Source organism: Panthera tigris, chromosome D1, assembly GCF_018350195.1.
Source record: "Panthera tigris isolate Pti1 chromosome D1, P.tigris_Pti1_mat1.1, whole genome shotgun sequence".
NCBI classification, from domain to species: Eukaryota; Metazoa; Chordata; class Mammalia; order Carnivora; family Felidae; genus Panthera; species Panthera tigris.
This window is the reverse complement of record NC_056669.1, coordinates 101,422,929-101,436,228: the sequence shown is the minus strand read 5'-3', so window position 1 is coordinate 101,436,228 and position 13,300 is coordinate 101,422,929. Positions and strand designations below refer to the sequence as shown.

Here is a 13,300-nt window from a genome sequence, read left to right as displayed (position 1 = left end):
GGGGGGTGTTGGTCCTGGAGAAAGGACAGAGGCCCTTTAATGAGCTCAGGAAAGCCCATCTCCTGACAATAACAGCCCAGGACTCTGCAATAACATCCTGCCAGAAGAGGCAGCGACAGGATACGTGCTAGGGGTGGAAGCGTGTGGCTGCCCCGCTGCCCGCTCGCCTGCCCGCCTGTCCCTGAGTCCTGAGGAGGCTCAGGAAGTAGCAGCCAGGGATCAGAGGGAGATGAAGACTTCCCCCTCCACATGCATCCTGGACTGATACCGAGATGGGGATCTCAGCTGTCTTGGATGGAGACGCCTCTTGGCCAGATTGTTAGCGCTTTCTCTGTGATCTGCTTCTACCCCACCGCTGTCCCTGCTTTAGCTGGAGCTGTCCTCTGGGTCCATGCTCAGTGGCCTCCCATAGTTACACTGAGTCTAGGAACAAGACCAGTGAAGGGGAGTGGTCTCTACCTGCCAATCAAAGCACTCATATCTGTTGAAGGCCTTCTTGGCGCTGAGGACAGAGCTTGTCTGTGGAAATGCAGCGATGAGAGACACCATCTCAGCCCTTGGGGAGTTTACCGTTGGGTGAGGTACAGAGACGATGAGCAAATACAGCGAGCTGAATGAAGTTCCAAAAGTCCAGAGAGCTTGGGGGGTGGGAGAGCATGGGGGCCAGCTCTGTGGTGGAGAAGAGGAGCACACAGCTGAAGGATGGACAGGAATTGGCCAGGTGAAGAGGTGTGAGTGTTGCTGAGGAGGGTTGAGTTGGGACTACAGTTCTGCGTACCAGTGGCCTGTGGCTGGAGAGAAGACCGGGGCCAGCGGCTTTGTGAGCTGGTCACACCAAGAAGGGCGAACTTCATCTGAGGGGTAGTGGGAAACCATGGAAGCCTTTTAAGCAGGGAAATGGTGCAATCAGATTTGTGGTTTGAATCTTAACATGTTCCCTCCCATCAGTGAGCAAAACTTCACAGGGACCCTCTCTGCTGTGAAGCCTGGAGGAGATTCAAGAAAGCTTCTTGTCAGAGTCGGGGTCCTGTGAAGTAGAGGACAGAGACCTGCTGGGACACAGAGGGGCAGGCTCAGAGCCTGGCTCTGTTGGTCGTTCATTCACACAGTGACCTGGGCAAGTCACTTTTGCCCTCTTGACCTCATTTCCTAGGTATAGACATAGAAAAAAGGCGGAACTAGGTGAATCCGAAAGGCCTTTTAAGATAGTGTATTCTATGAGTCAAACCTAAAATAGGTTTCCCTGCCCTCAGGAAGCCTACAGTCTGGGGATGCTTGGTAAATGCTGGCTGATTCTTAGGAAGCACCTGATCAGGGATAGGGGAGTGGAGGGAGAACCAAAAATCTCTGTTTCCTGGAAAGTGGATGTCGTGCATGCAGAGAAGGGAGGGATCGCCACAGTGTGCTCACTGCCTGCTGGAACTGAAGTTGGATTTTCTATTGCTCTGAGTCCTGAGTGGGGTCAGCGTCTCCAGATGGTGGGCAGGGGACCCAACAGGCTGCCGCTGCTCTCCACAAGGGAGAGTCCAGGGGTCTTGCTTTCAGGATGTTCCCATCCCGAGTCTTTGGATGCCCTGGTCCCTAAAATCAAAAATGGGGCCCACCCCTATGGAACCAGGGAGGCAAAAGATACAGATGGCAAACTGAACTAGGTGACCCTGCTTGTATTCCTGGCTCTGCCAGTGAGTGACATGGTGTGCAACCTTGCGGACATGTCCCTCTTCCTCTCAGGGTCTTAGTGTCTTCATCTATGCAATGACAGGGTTTTTCCAGGTGTTGGCTGTGTTCTGGGCACTGGTGCTGGTGATCAAAGATAAAAAGGACTAGGTTCTTTCCCTCAGGCAGCCTTCAGAAACACATCCTTTCAGTGTAATGTACTGAGTACAAAGCTAAAGGGATGCCTGGGGTGTAGAGGCTCAGGAATAAGGCCCTTAGTCCAGGGGGGAGGTGTAGGGAGGCTTCCCAGAGGAGGGGGCTGCATTCCCATTTGAATGGTCAGTACGAGAGACAGTTGGTGGAAGGATGTGGGGGTGGGGAAGTACTTTGGACATTTCCAAAGAACAAAGAATCTATCTAGTCATCTTGCCTTTGGCAGAACTCCGGCTCCCCCTCTCCCCCACCTCCCCTGAGGCTGACTGATGCTCTGGAGCCACTCCTCTGTCTGCCTGCTGGCTGGGAGGGCAGCCAGCACCTGAGGTCTCTGGGGCGGACTTCTGAGCACCTTCTGCTGGGATGAACTCTGAGCATAGCCCACAGTGGACTTGAAGTCACAAGCTTGCCTTGGGCAAAGTTTTCCAGCCGTCAGCATGATGTCTCCTCAGGAGCCTCAAAGACTTAGATCAGAGCCAGCACAGCCTTGGTCTCTGCCAGGGTTTGCTGGAAGAGATGCCATCCACTGCCCAGGGGCTTCCTAAGGGCAGAACACCAGCTCCATCCATCCATCTTGGGAATATTTATTGAGTGTAAATCAATCATGGGGCAAGAGAAAACCAACAACCTCATCAATGAACATGCGCATGGGAATGGGTAGGAGAGCTGTGGAGGAGACGGTGTGGGTGTGGGCTCCCGTGAGAATCTAGTAGGCATTCCGAGCTAGCTTGCATGGTCCTGGAGGACTCCTGTGTGGGGGTTGGCAGGGGGTGGGCAGAGCTTGCGGTGGGCTCTAAGGGAGGAGAAGAAACTCCATAGTGGAAGAATAGAGTGAGAAAGAGAGAGGAAGCAGACTGGCATTCTAGGCAAGCGAAGAGCATGAACAAGGCTCCAGTGCTGGGAGGTAAAAGGCCAGGTGGCTTGTGCAGAAGGACTGTGGTGATGTGAGATGATGGCTACGGGTTGGCAGCACTAGCTCTGTGGGTCCTGCAGGCCGCACTGGGGCTTTTGTTCTTTATGCTAAAAGCAACGGGGGGGGGGGGGGGGAGTGGGGGGTGGGATCCACATCAGCAGGGGGCTAATAGGATCAGATTTGTGTTTTGAAAAGAAACATCACTCTGAGTGCCTCAGAGAATGGATGGGGAGGAGGCAGTGAATGTTGCTGGACCAGCTGGGAAGCTATTGCACTGGTCTGGGTGGGAGATGAGAGTGACCTGAGCCAGTGGTGCCAGTGGTGGTGCTGAGGTGGTGTCAGTTCTAGAAGCGAGATTGACATCTTCTGGTTTCTGAAATGTCAGAGCTGTGGAGCATTGTGGGGTCATCTTGTCTACCTCCTCATCTGATGACTTAAGCCAACAGGGGCTCAGAGATGGGGAAGACTTGCCCATGCCAGCACAGCAGAGCCAGCTCCAGAAATACACCCTGTGTATCTCCTGTACTCTTAGAGTAGAATTGTAGAAATAGTTGAGCAGGAAGAAGTTTTGGATATCAACTAGTCTAATTCTTACATTTTATAGATAAGGAAACTGAGGCCCCAAGGGGTGAGCTCTCAAGGGGCCAAAGGCCACCCAGGGAGTTAATGAATTAATCAACGGAATGGTCTATGTATATATAAACATGCCTCTGTTGACCTCTAGATAGTGGGACATGTGTTTGTTCAGGAGGGAGATAACTTGGCAAAAGTCCCTCCAAATGCTTTCCCAAGCTTCCTTGCGCCTGCTGGCTCCCCTCTCAGTGGGACTGTGGTTAGGGAATCCAGATGTCTGGGGCCATGAAGCCAGCTGGATTTTCCCATGTCCTGGGCTCCCAGTGTTTGGACTCAATAGGTTTAACAGCCATGCTGGTGGTAAGGAGGGAAAACCAAGCTGTTCTCTCAGTGAGTTTCCCAGCATCTGAGTTTAGGGAGAGGGTTAATTTCCTTGGGTGCCTTAGAGGTGGCCCCTCCAGTCTGGCCAGAATCCTGCAGCTAAAAGCAAGGTCGCCACCTTGTGCCTAAATACAGGGACCCAGCTCTCTAGATTGGAGTGTTGTGACAGGGTCCAACAGATGTTATCAAACATTGTGTAGCTTCCAGATGTAAGAGATCATTTGGGAGATGAGTTAATGTGGAAGCCAAAATGTTGGAATTTTCATTTTTTGGGAAGAAAAACAGGCTGAATATTTGAAATTGGGATTGCATTAAGAAAATTCCAGAACTTTATTTTTTGGCAGCTGAGTAATTTGTTATCAGTAGTTTGTTATCAGGCTTGGCCTCTGAGGAATCCTTGGAGCCCTAGAAGGATTCAGTCCCAGTTCTTGCAGTTGTCCCCCCACTCCCCCCAAGCCCTCAGGAACATTCAGGCAATGGGACAAGGGCACTAGTTTTTGTAGAGGCTCAGGTGGCTGGGAAAATGGTGGCATGTGGAAAAGCATGGAGTCTTTGGAATCATATCATGCTTGGGGTGAGAGTGGGGGGGCACAGTCGTGTCCTGGCTTCTCTAAGACCACCTGTGTGACATTGGTACTCATCTCTCTGAACCTCAGTTTCCTGTTTTGCCATGTGGGGGTAAGGATACTTATTTCATGGTGTCATTGTAGGAAATGAGGTAGCTGATGAAAACCACTTAACATAGTGTCTAGCATTGAAAAAGCGCTCAGCTTACATTGTTCTTAAAAATTTTGTTGTTGTTTATTTGCTTTTGAGAGAGAGAGAGAGAGAGAGAGAGAGACAGAGAGACAGAGACAGAGACAGAGCTTGAGTAGGAGAGGGGCAGAGAGAGAGAGGAAGACACTGAATCTGAAGCAGGCTCCAGGCTCCCAGCTGTCAGCACAGAGCCTGGCACAGGGTCGAACCCATGGACTGTGAGATCATGACCTGAGCCGAAGTTAGATTCCTCACCGACTGAGCCACCCAGGTGCCCCTCAGCTTACATTGTTCTTATTTGTCACTCTGGGACCCTGAAATCAACCAACATGGAGTCAGATTGATTCAGAAGAACAGAACCTTCCTCTTCGATTCTGGCCACTGCTAGTAGTCTCTTGGGGTTCACTGCCATGGCAACGGGTCAGTGGAGTGGTGAGGAAGGCAATGGGGACAGCTAAGCAGCCAGAACGCTGCCTGGCCTGCCGGCGCCACATCCAGTGAGGGCAGCAGCCTGATTAATGGCTGCCTGATCCCCTGGCCTCATGTCAGGCCACCCTGGGGGAGGCTTCTTGCCCAGGGAGGGGCAGAACCTCACTTGGTGGGGTGTGCCAGGTCCCTGGTCAGTGGGCATGGTGCCACAGAGTCTTAGAACTGCTGAAGCAGAATATTAGAGCTGAAAGGGACCCTGGAGATGAGTTATTCCAGTCTCCTTTCTTTATGGCTGAATACAGAACAAACGGGTAATGAATGTCTACAGTGTGCCCCACACAGTATGAATTTCTTTCAATGCTGTGCGATAGGTATAATGAGCCCCACCGGGGAGGTGGAAAACACAGATGTGATGTCTTTCATTCACAAGGCACAGCTAGGATTTGCACCCAAGACTTCTCTGATTTCAGGTCCCATGTTCTTTCTACGTGTCATATTTCTTATTGTTTGACCTTTGGGAACTTGTCTGTCTTAGTCTTCTCTTATATTTCCAGTGCCTCGGATAGTGTTTCATACATATTAGGGGCTCCGTAAAAAATTGTTGAGTTGCCACATATGATCTCGGTGCCATTTTTGCAGGTGCGATTCTAAAAACAGTCCAGGAAAGTGTGTGTGCATATGGCACCTCTATCAGACCCTAGGATGGGGAAGGCGTTAAAGTTGAAAGTCCTTGCTTGGCGTCCCAGTGCCCCTCACCAGGCTCTTCCCCTGCAAATTCCAGTCACACTGGATTCCACGCTGAGCATGTACCTTCCTTCCCCTCTGTGCCTTCTCTCCCACTTTTCCCTATCTGGAATACCACCATTTCCATCTTTACTTGAGGAGCCCGTACCCATCCTTCAGATGTTCCTGTCTCCATGAAGTTCTCCTTGGTCCCTTTCAGGGAATTCCATCTCTTGCTGCTCTAAATTTCTGTACTACTTGTGAGTCTCTTGTGTACATTCTGCATTGCATTCTGTCTTCTTGTGAGTGCCTCATCCCTTTTCTATCAGTCTGTAAGCTCCTAGTGGGCTTTGACCTTGTTGTATCTTGGCATCATCTGGGGAACCTAGCACATTGGTGCACACAGCAGTTGTGACGAATGTGGACTTGAATGCAGTTGACTTGATGCAGAGCTCCCCTGCCTACCCACCCTGGGTTACTCTGTGTTGAGCTGGATTCATCCGGGAGTAGGACTAGACCCAGACAGGGCTGGAGGTGGGCCTCTGATGCCTCCTCTCCCCCAAGTGTGGGCTGAAAGCAGCCCCTCTCAGGGACCTCTCTGACCTCAGCTGACCTTCACTAGGTCTGTTTTCTCATTCTCTTGGATTGGGCTGAGAAAAACAGGAAGAATCATTAAGAGACAGTGCCTTCCGAGCCAGCAAAATTATCGCTGATTCTTTTTACAGACACCAAAAGCTTTGTGTATTGTGACAAAAGAGCGAGCTTTTCCTGCAGGCCCTGGGGAGAAGCCTCTACTAACCTCCTGGATCCACCCCAGGCTCTACTCCCATCCCCCTTTGCCTCTCTTCCTCTTCCTTCTACACTTAGGATCACTAATGTTTTCTATACTTAAAACACGCAGAGTCGGAGGACTGTCAGTTGTGTCCAGTCTTTCCCTGAGAGATCATCTGACTCCTTCCCATTCAAAGTGTGGTACATGGACCAGTGACGCTGGTGGCTTGTTAGAAATGCAGTTCCCAGGCCCTTCCAAGCCTGCTGCTGTAGAATCTGCACCTTAACAAGATCCCCAGGGAATTGTGCACACTGAAGACTGAGAAGTGCTGCTCTAACCCACTTTTATTTATTTATTTTTAATTTTTCAAACAAGAGGTGACATCTGAACTCTGGAGAGGGAAATGGGCTTGTGAGTTGGTAGCAAGATGAATTTGGTTTCATAAACATTTGTTGAAAAGCTGCTGTACATCCTGTGCTAGGCTCTGTGGATAAAAGGTGAAGTAGGGATCCTGGTCTCTTTGGTCTTTTTGTTATTCTTTCATGTACCTAACATTGCCTTGCCCACACCGGGGCCTCAGCAATATTTGTTGAATTTCAGCCTGGGGTTGCTGCTTCTTCACTGCAGCTGCCTTCTATAATTATCAGCCTCCTGGAGTAACTTGTAGCACTTTTGGACAGAAATAAATAAGTTCTTCAAGGAGGAATTCAGAGAGTGGGCTGTATCCTTCATTTTACCAGCTCTGGAGAGTAGGATCCCAAGAGTCTAATAATGAGATAGGGTGCCTGCACTCCAGAAATCCATATATCACAGATGACAGAAGGGGAGCATCGTCCTGGAACAAGGAGTGATTTCAAATTGGTGAAACATCTTTGATGAAGCAATACAGGATATATAACAGGCCCAAATATCAGTGATTGGTTCCACTTCACCAAAGTGAAGATCTCTTGAGATCTGATCTCTGTTGGAGTGTCTAGTTTTTCCTTTAGGGGCTTTATTCTTTTTTTTTTTTTTTTTAAATTTTTAATGTTTATTTATTTTTGATAGAAGAGCACAAACAGGGGAGAGGCAGAGAGAGAGAGAGAGAGAGAGAGAGAGAGAATGAGAATCTGAAGCAGGCTCCAGGCTCTGAGCTGTCAGCACAGAGCCTGATGTGGGGCTCGAACCCATGGACCACCATGGGATCATGACCTGAGCCGAAGCTGGTCGCCCAACCCATTGAGCCAACCAGGCACTCCGGGGTTTAATTCTTGATTTAACATTTGCTTAAAGTAATCATTAGAAAGTGCCTTTATTTGTAAGGCAGACATTGCACCTCCCTTATCTGTTCATCACAATAGTGACTGCAGCTGGTTCTCGCTGTAATTCACAGGCTCAGGGCTTGCATCTGTGCTTCCTTTGGCTGCTGCATCACTTCTGGGAGCTCAATATTCTTCTGCTATTGTGGAGTGGAACAGGGTTTGAAATTTTTTGCACGGAAGGAGACACATAACACTTTGCATCTGAGTTGTAGATGACTTTTCCTTTGGGGAAAAACATGCTACCACGATACATTTCTCAATGACATTTTACAGTAGTAGCTTGGGATGTCAATACACTTCCAGACCAGTACGAGATGGGTTGTACTCTTCTCTTTATTAATTTCTGTTGGCCTTGTCAAACTCTGTTAATAGATCGTTACAGTATGGTGCACTAGCATTGCCTAAAGCAAAGGAAAGTGATGCAAGTTTCCAGTGGTGTTATTCTTGGAGAAGTTGGAAACTAGGACTGAAGATTTCATGTGTTCCTTGCATTGGCCAAATTAATCACATCTAGAATAATTATAATATTTTTAATATTAAAAAATAGCAGTGGCTAATCTTTTGTCGATTTCTTACAAGGTGCCAGGCATGATTCTTAGCTCATTAATAGGGATTAGATCATTAAATCACGACTACAGTGCTATGGGACAGGTGGCATCCCCATTATACAGAGAACAGAATGAGTCAGTGAAATATTGAGTAACTTATTCAGCTGGTAAGTGGCAATAGCTTATGGGTGCTGTTGCACTCGGGTGGTTAGATCTGGGAGCATGGGCTGCTACCCTCTACATAGTTTGCTTTTGGGGTGGAAAGGCCACTCTGGGTTTCAGGCTCATGTTGCTGACATAGTTTTGTCCTCTATAGATCTTTTCCTCATGGGGCAGTCTTTCAGTTGTGGATGCTTTGTAACAAATAGTCCTAAACAAAGCGGCTTAAAATGATAAATTGGTCGTGTTAAAAAAGAAACTGTGGCATATCAGACATTCTAAGAGGTTATTTGAGCAAACGTCAATTTGATTAAGGGAGTGCCAAATTGGAAAGAGTTAGGGGAAGGCACAGAAGCAAAGCAAAAGAGTTATTTGAGTGACTACAGCTTCAGTGGTCACCTTATTTGGGAAAGAGTAGCTGGCTATTTGCGATTGGTTGTCCTTAGGTCTTCATTTTTTAACCTTGAGGCATTACAGGCTTTAGGTTTTGGTTTGCTCTTGTAGGTGACGATGGCATTAAAGCCACCTCAGTCTAATGGCCTCTTGTTTAATTAATTCAACAGTGGTCATCCCTGAAGTTTAGCTGGACAGTTTTTTTGCTGTTTCTGCTTGGGGCTGTGCTCAGAGGGTGTCTGGGGCTGGAATGTTCGAGACAGATTTACGAAAATGTCTGGTGCCTGGAGGGATTGGCTAGAAAGCTGGGCTCAGCTGGCACACTGGAATGCCTGAGTCTCTCTTCTCTCCACGTGGTGTCTCCATGTGGATTTTCCCTCTGTCTCCATGGATCAGACTTAATCCACAGAAGTTTAGGGCTCCCAAGAGCACACAAGCAGAAGCTGTCAGGTCCTTTTAAGGATTAGGTCTGGAACAGGCATAGCATCTGCTACCTTCTGCTACCTTCCCTTGGTGAAATCGAATCACAGAGCCAGCCCAGATTCAGCATGGGAATGAACTACTCAAGTGAGGCACGACTCACTGAGTTCCATGTTTGGAGACTAGTTGTCACAGCTGGCCACTGTGACCTATCTAGTATATGACCGTGGTTTAGCACACTGGGCTGGGAGGGCAGGTGCGGATTAACACTTTGACTTTGCCACATTTCAGCTGTGTGATTTAGACAAGTTACTTGAACATCTCTCAGCTTCTAGTTCTTTCTCTGTAAAAGAGGGAAGCTAGCAGTAGTCACTCTCACAAATTGAATATCACTCTGTGCCAGGCATTCCTCTAAGCCTTTTACATACATGAACTCATTTAACCCTTCCAGAGACCCTATGAGGTGGCTACCGTTATCCCTTCAAATGAATAGAGAAATTCAGACACAAAGAGATGATGTCGCCTGCTCAAGGTCACATGGCTACCAAGTGGCAGCACTGGGATGGGAACTTAGGCAGTGTGGCTCCCTAGTCCATGTTCTTTATTTTGCTCTCCCTTTGTCAGTAGCAGCTCTCCCCCAGTGAGACACCAACATGATATTGCAGGTAATGTGCTGGATGCGTGTGTGGTACAATGTAAATGCACAAAAGTCAGCATTATGAACATTCACAGTATTAGCATCATACTGAGAAGCCCAGCTCATCACCATTTCATTCCTTGGCTAAGACAAGTACAAGCTGTTTGTCCCCATTTTTCCTTATACGATTCTATGCAATATTCCCATTTCAAACATATCTGGGCCCATCTCAAATAGAATTTGTTTTTTGGATTTGCTTCTTTGTCTATAGCTGAGGGAGTCTTATATTTTCCTTCTAGGAAATCACTCTAGAGGGTTTGCCTCTAGCCCATCACTGAGAATGCAAATCTACCTGTACTCTGAAAATGCTGCTGATTATTTCGGCTTGAACTCAGTCTCTGAAGCTCCATTGCTGTGTTTAACATCCACTGGGACCCTGGGAGTGACAGGGAGTATTTAAAGCAACGCTGCATGTTCAGATTTTTTTTTTTTAACTCTGTCTCTGGGCTCTTAGGTTTGGACTGTTTCCTGACATTATGAATCTGTTTGTATATCTGCTTCCTCCCTCCTCCTTCCAACTTACTCATCAGGGTTTTCTGACTTACTGGTTGTTGACTGTTGGTATTCTTTTTTTTCATAGAATGAAGACAGCCTTTCTGCTACTTGGGTCTTGCTGAGCATAGCTATAGCTGAAGGAAAAAAAAAAGATGAGGAGTTATTCTTGATTCTTCTTTTGTTCTCTCTCCTCATATCCAGTACATCATCAAATCCCACTGGCTCTGCCTCTAAAATCTATCCTTAACTTGTCTCCTTGTCTATCACCAACACTGGTATCCCTTAGAACACCTTCCAACCAGGCCTACTTAGGAGGCCCCTTCCTGGTTCCTAGCTTACATTCTTTCCCAACTGTTGAACATTACCCACATAACATCCAGAATAGCCTTTGAAAATGTAATCAGAGCATGTTATTCCCTTGCTTAAAACCCTCCAATGGTTCACCATGGCATTTACATTAAATATGAAGTCTGACCAGGGTCCATTAGGGCCTATCTGATCTGGACCCACTTTTTCTGGACCCTCATCCCCCAACCCTCTTCCTGCTTTATTCTCTTTGTAACAATTGCCACTATCTGGAATTATTTATTTATTTATGTTTATCATTGGATCTAACTCCTCCCACCCCCACCCCCAAGGGGTAGGGACTTTATCTTGTTCATTACCATATACCCAGCATGTGAAACATGTGCCTAGCACATGGAGATGTGCGATCAATATTTTTGAATGAATGAAAGTGTAAACTGCTCCTTTATATGGGACTCTAACTCTTGACCAGCTAAAAGTCCTATATCAACTACTTCCATAGCTTGGGCTTTTTATTTATGTATATAGGGACCTCTTTTGAATGCTGGCTCAGCTATAGAAATAGAACTTATGAGAAGATATTTGCAAATGACACATCAGATAAATGGTTAGTATCCAAAATCTATAAAGAACTTATCAAAGCCAACACCCAAAAAACAAATAATCCAGTGAAGAAATTGGCAAAAGACATGAACAGACACTTCTCCAAAGAAGACATCCAGATGGCCAACTGACACATGAAAAAATGCTCAACGTCACTCATCATCAGGGAAATACAAATTAAAACCACCATGAGATACCACCTCACACCAGTCAGAATGGCACACATTAACAAATCAGGCAACAACAGATGTTGGCGAGGATGTGGAGAAAGAAGATCTCTTTTGCACTGCTGGTGGGAATACAAACTAGTGCAGCCACTCTGGAAAACAGTATGGAGGTTCCTCAAAAAACTAGAAATAGAACTACCCTATGACCCAGCAATTGTAGTACTAGGTGTTTATCCAAAGGATACAAAAATGCTGTTTCAAAGGGGCACATGTACCCCAATGTTTATAGCAACGCTATCAATGATAGCCAAATTATGGAAAGATCCCAAATATCCATCGACTGACTAATGGATAAAGAATATGTGGTACATATACAATGGAATACTACTCGGTGATGAAAAAGAATAAAATCTTGACATTTACAGCAACGTGTATGGAACTAGAGGGTATTACGCTAAATGAAATAAGCCAGTCAGGAAAAGACAAATATCATATGATTTAACTCATACGTGGAATTTAAGAAACAAAACAGATGAACATAGGGGAAGTGAAGGAAAAATAAGATAAAAACATAGAGGGAGGCAAAGCATAAGAGACTCTTGAATACAGAGAACAAACTGAGGGTTGCTGGAGGGGATGTGGGTGGGGGGATTGGGTATTAAAGAGGGTACTTGTTGGGATGACCATGGGGTGTTATGTTGAAGAGATGAATCACTGGGTTCTACTCCTGAAAGCAGTACTATGCTGTACACTAATGAACTTGAATTTAAATAAGTAAATTAAAAAAAAAGAGGAAAGAACCCTCCGTGTTGTAAAAATCAGCCATGTTACATATTTTCTAGAACTCCATGCTGTGTACTCCCAAATGATTCTGTGAGCTAAGTGTAAAGCAGGGGAGAACACATTGGATAATATTTTTTCTTTATACAACACTTTTGTAGTGGCTAATTATTTTATTTTATTTTTTAACAAGATTATTTATTTTGAGACAGAGAGAGCACAAGCAGGGGAGGGGCAGAGAGAGAGGGGGAGAGAGAGAGAGAATCCCAGCAGCTTCCACACTGTCAGCATGGAACCCGATGTGGAGCTCAAACTCACAAGCTGGGAGATCATGACCTGAGTCAAAATTGAGTTGGACACTTGACCAATTGAGCCACCCAGGTGCCCCTCATAGGGGCTTTTTAAAACTATGATCTCTGCCCTCCATGGTGAGTGGGTTAGAGGTAATGACCAGTAACAGAAAGAGGATAGCTTCTTAACCACCATGGGCAGTAGCTCTTTCCCATCACTCCCTGTTATCCCTCCAACAGCAAACCTGTCCTACAGCAAAGATTTCTGGTAGACATTCTGAACTATGAATCCATAGGCCAGCTCTTTAACTTGGTCATATTTTTTCACAGTTCCCTTACCTGTCATCACGATGACCATTTCAATGGGGAGGCTCATTCCTATTATGAGTTCATGTTGCATTATTGTCTGTGTGCTTCAAACACTTTTGGTCTCAGTCCAAATTGATCCAAGTCAGGTCTGTAAGGTTTTTAAGTAACTTTAAAGCAGTTTGTAAGTTGAAATGAAAAGGAAGAGAAAGAATAAAAAATTTGGAGCATTAAAAAATTGGAAAGGGTAACTATTTCTAGACTTAAAAGATAAGAGATTAAATTGGAAAAACTGTTTCTAGGCCTATGTGATAAGAGATAAAATTGAAAAAAACTTTCAGCAACAAGGCCCACTAAAATTTTTCAGTTTAAGTAACTTGGCCAAGGCGAAACAATTAAGAATATGAATGTTCTTATCT

At 46.2% G+C, this 13,300-nt stretch overlaps 1 long non-coding RNA gene across 1 annotated transcript; it reads right to left on the bottom strand.

Moving 5' to 3' along the window:
• Positions 1–8,098: 8,098 nt before the first annotated feature.
• On the bottom strand, positions 8,099–12,889 carry LOC122231057. Its single transcript, XR_006208170.1, has 3 exons — positions 12,821–12,889; positions 10,480–10,563; positions 8,099–8,227 (listed from the first exon to the last, which is right to left on the bottom strand). It is a non-coding gene; the product is annotated as an uncharacterized LOC122231057 (long non-coding RNA).
• Positions 12,890–13,300: the final 411 nt, after the last annotated feature.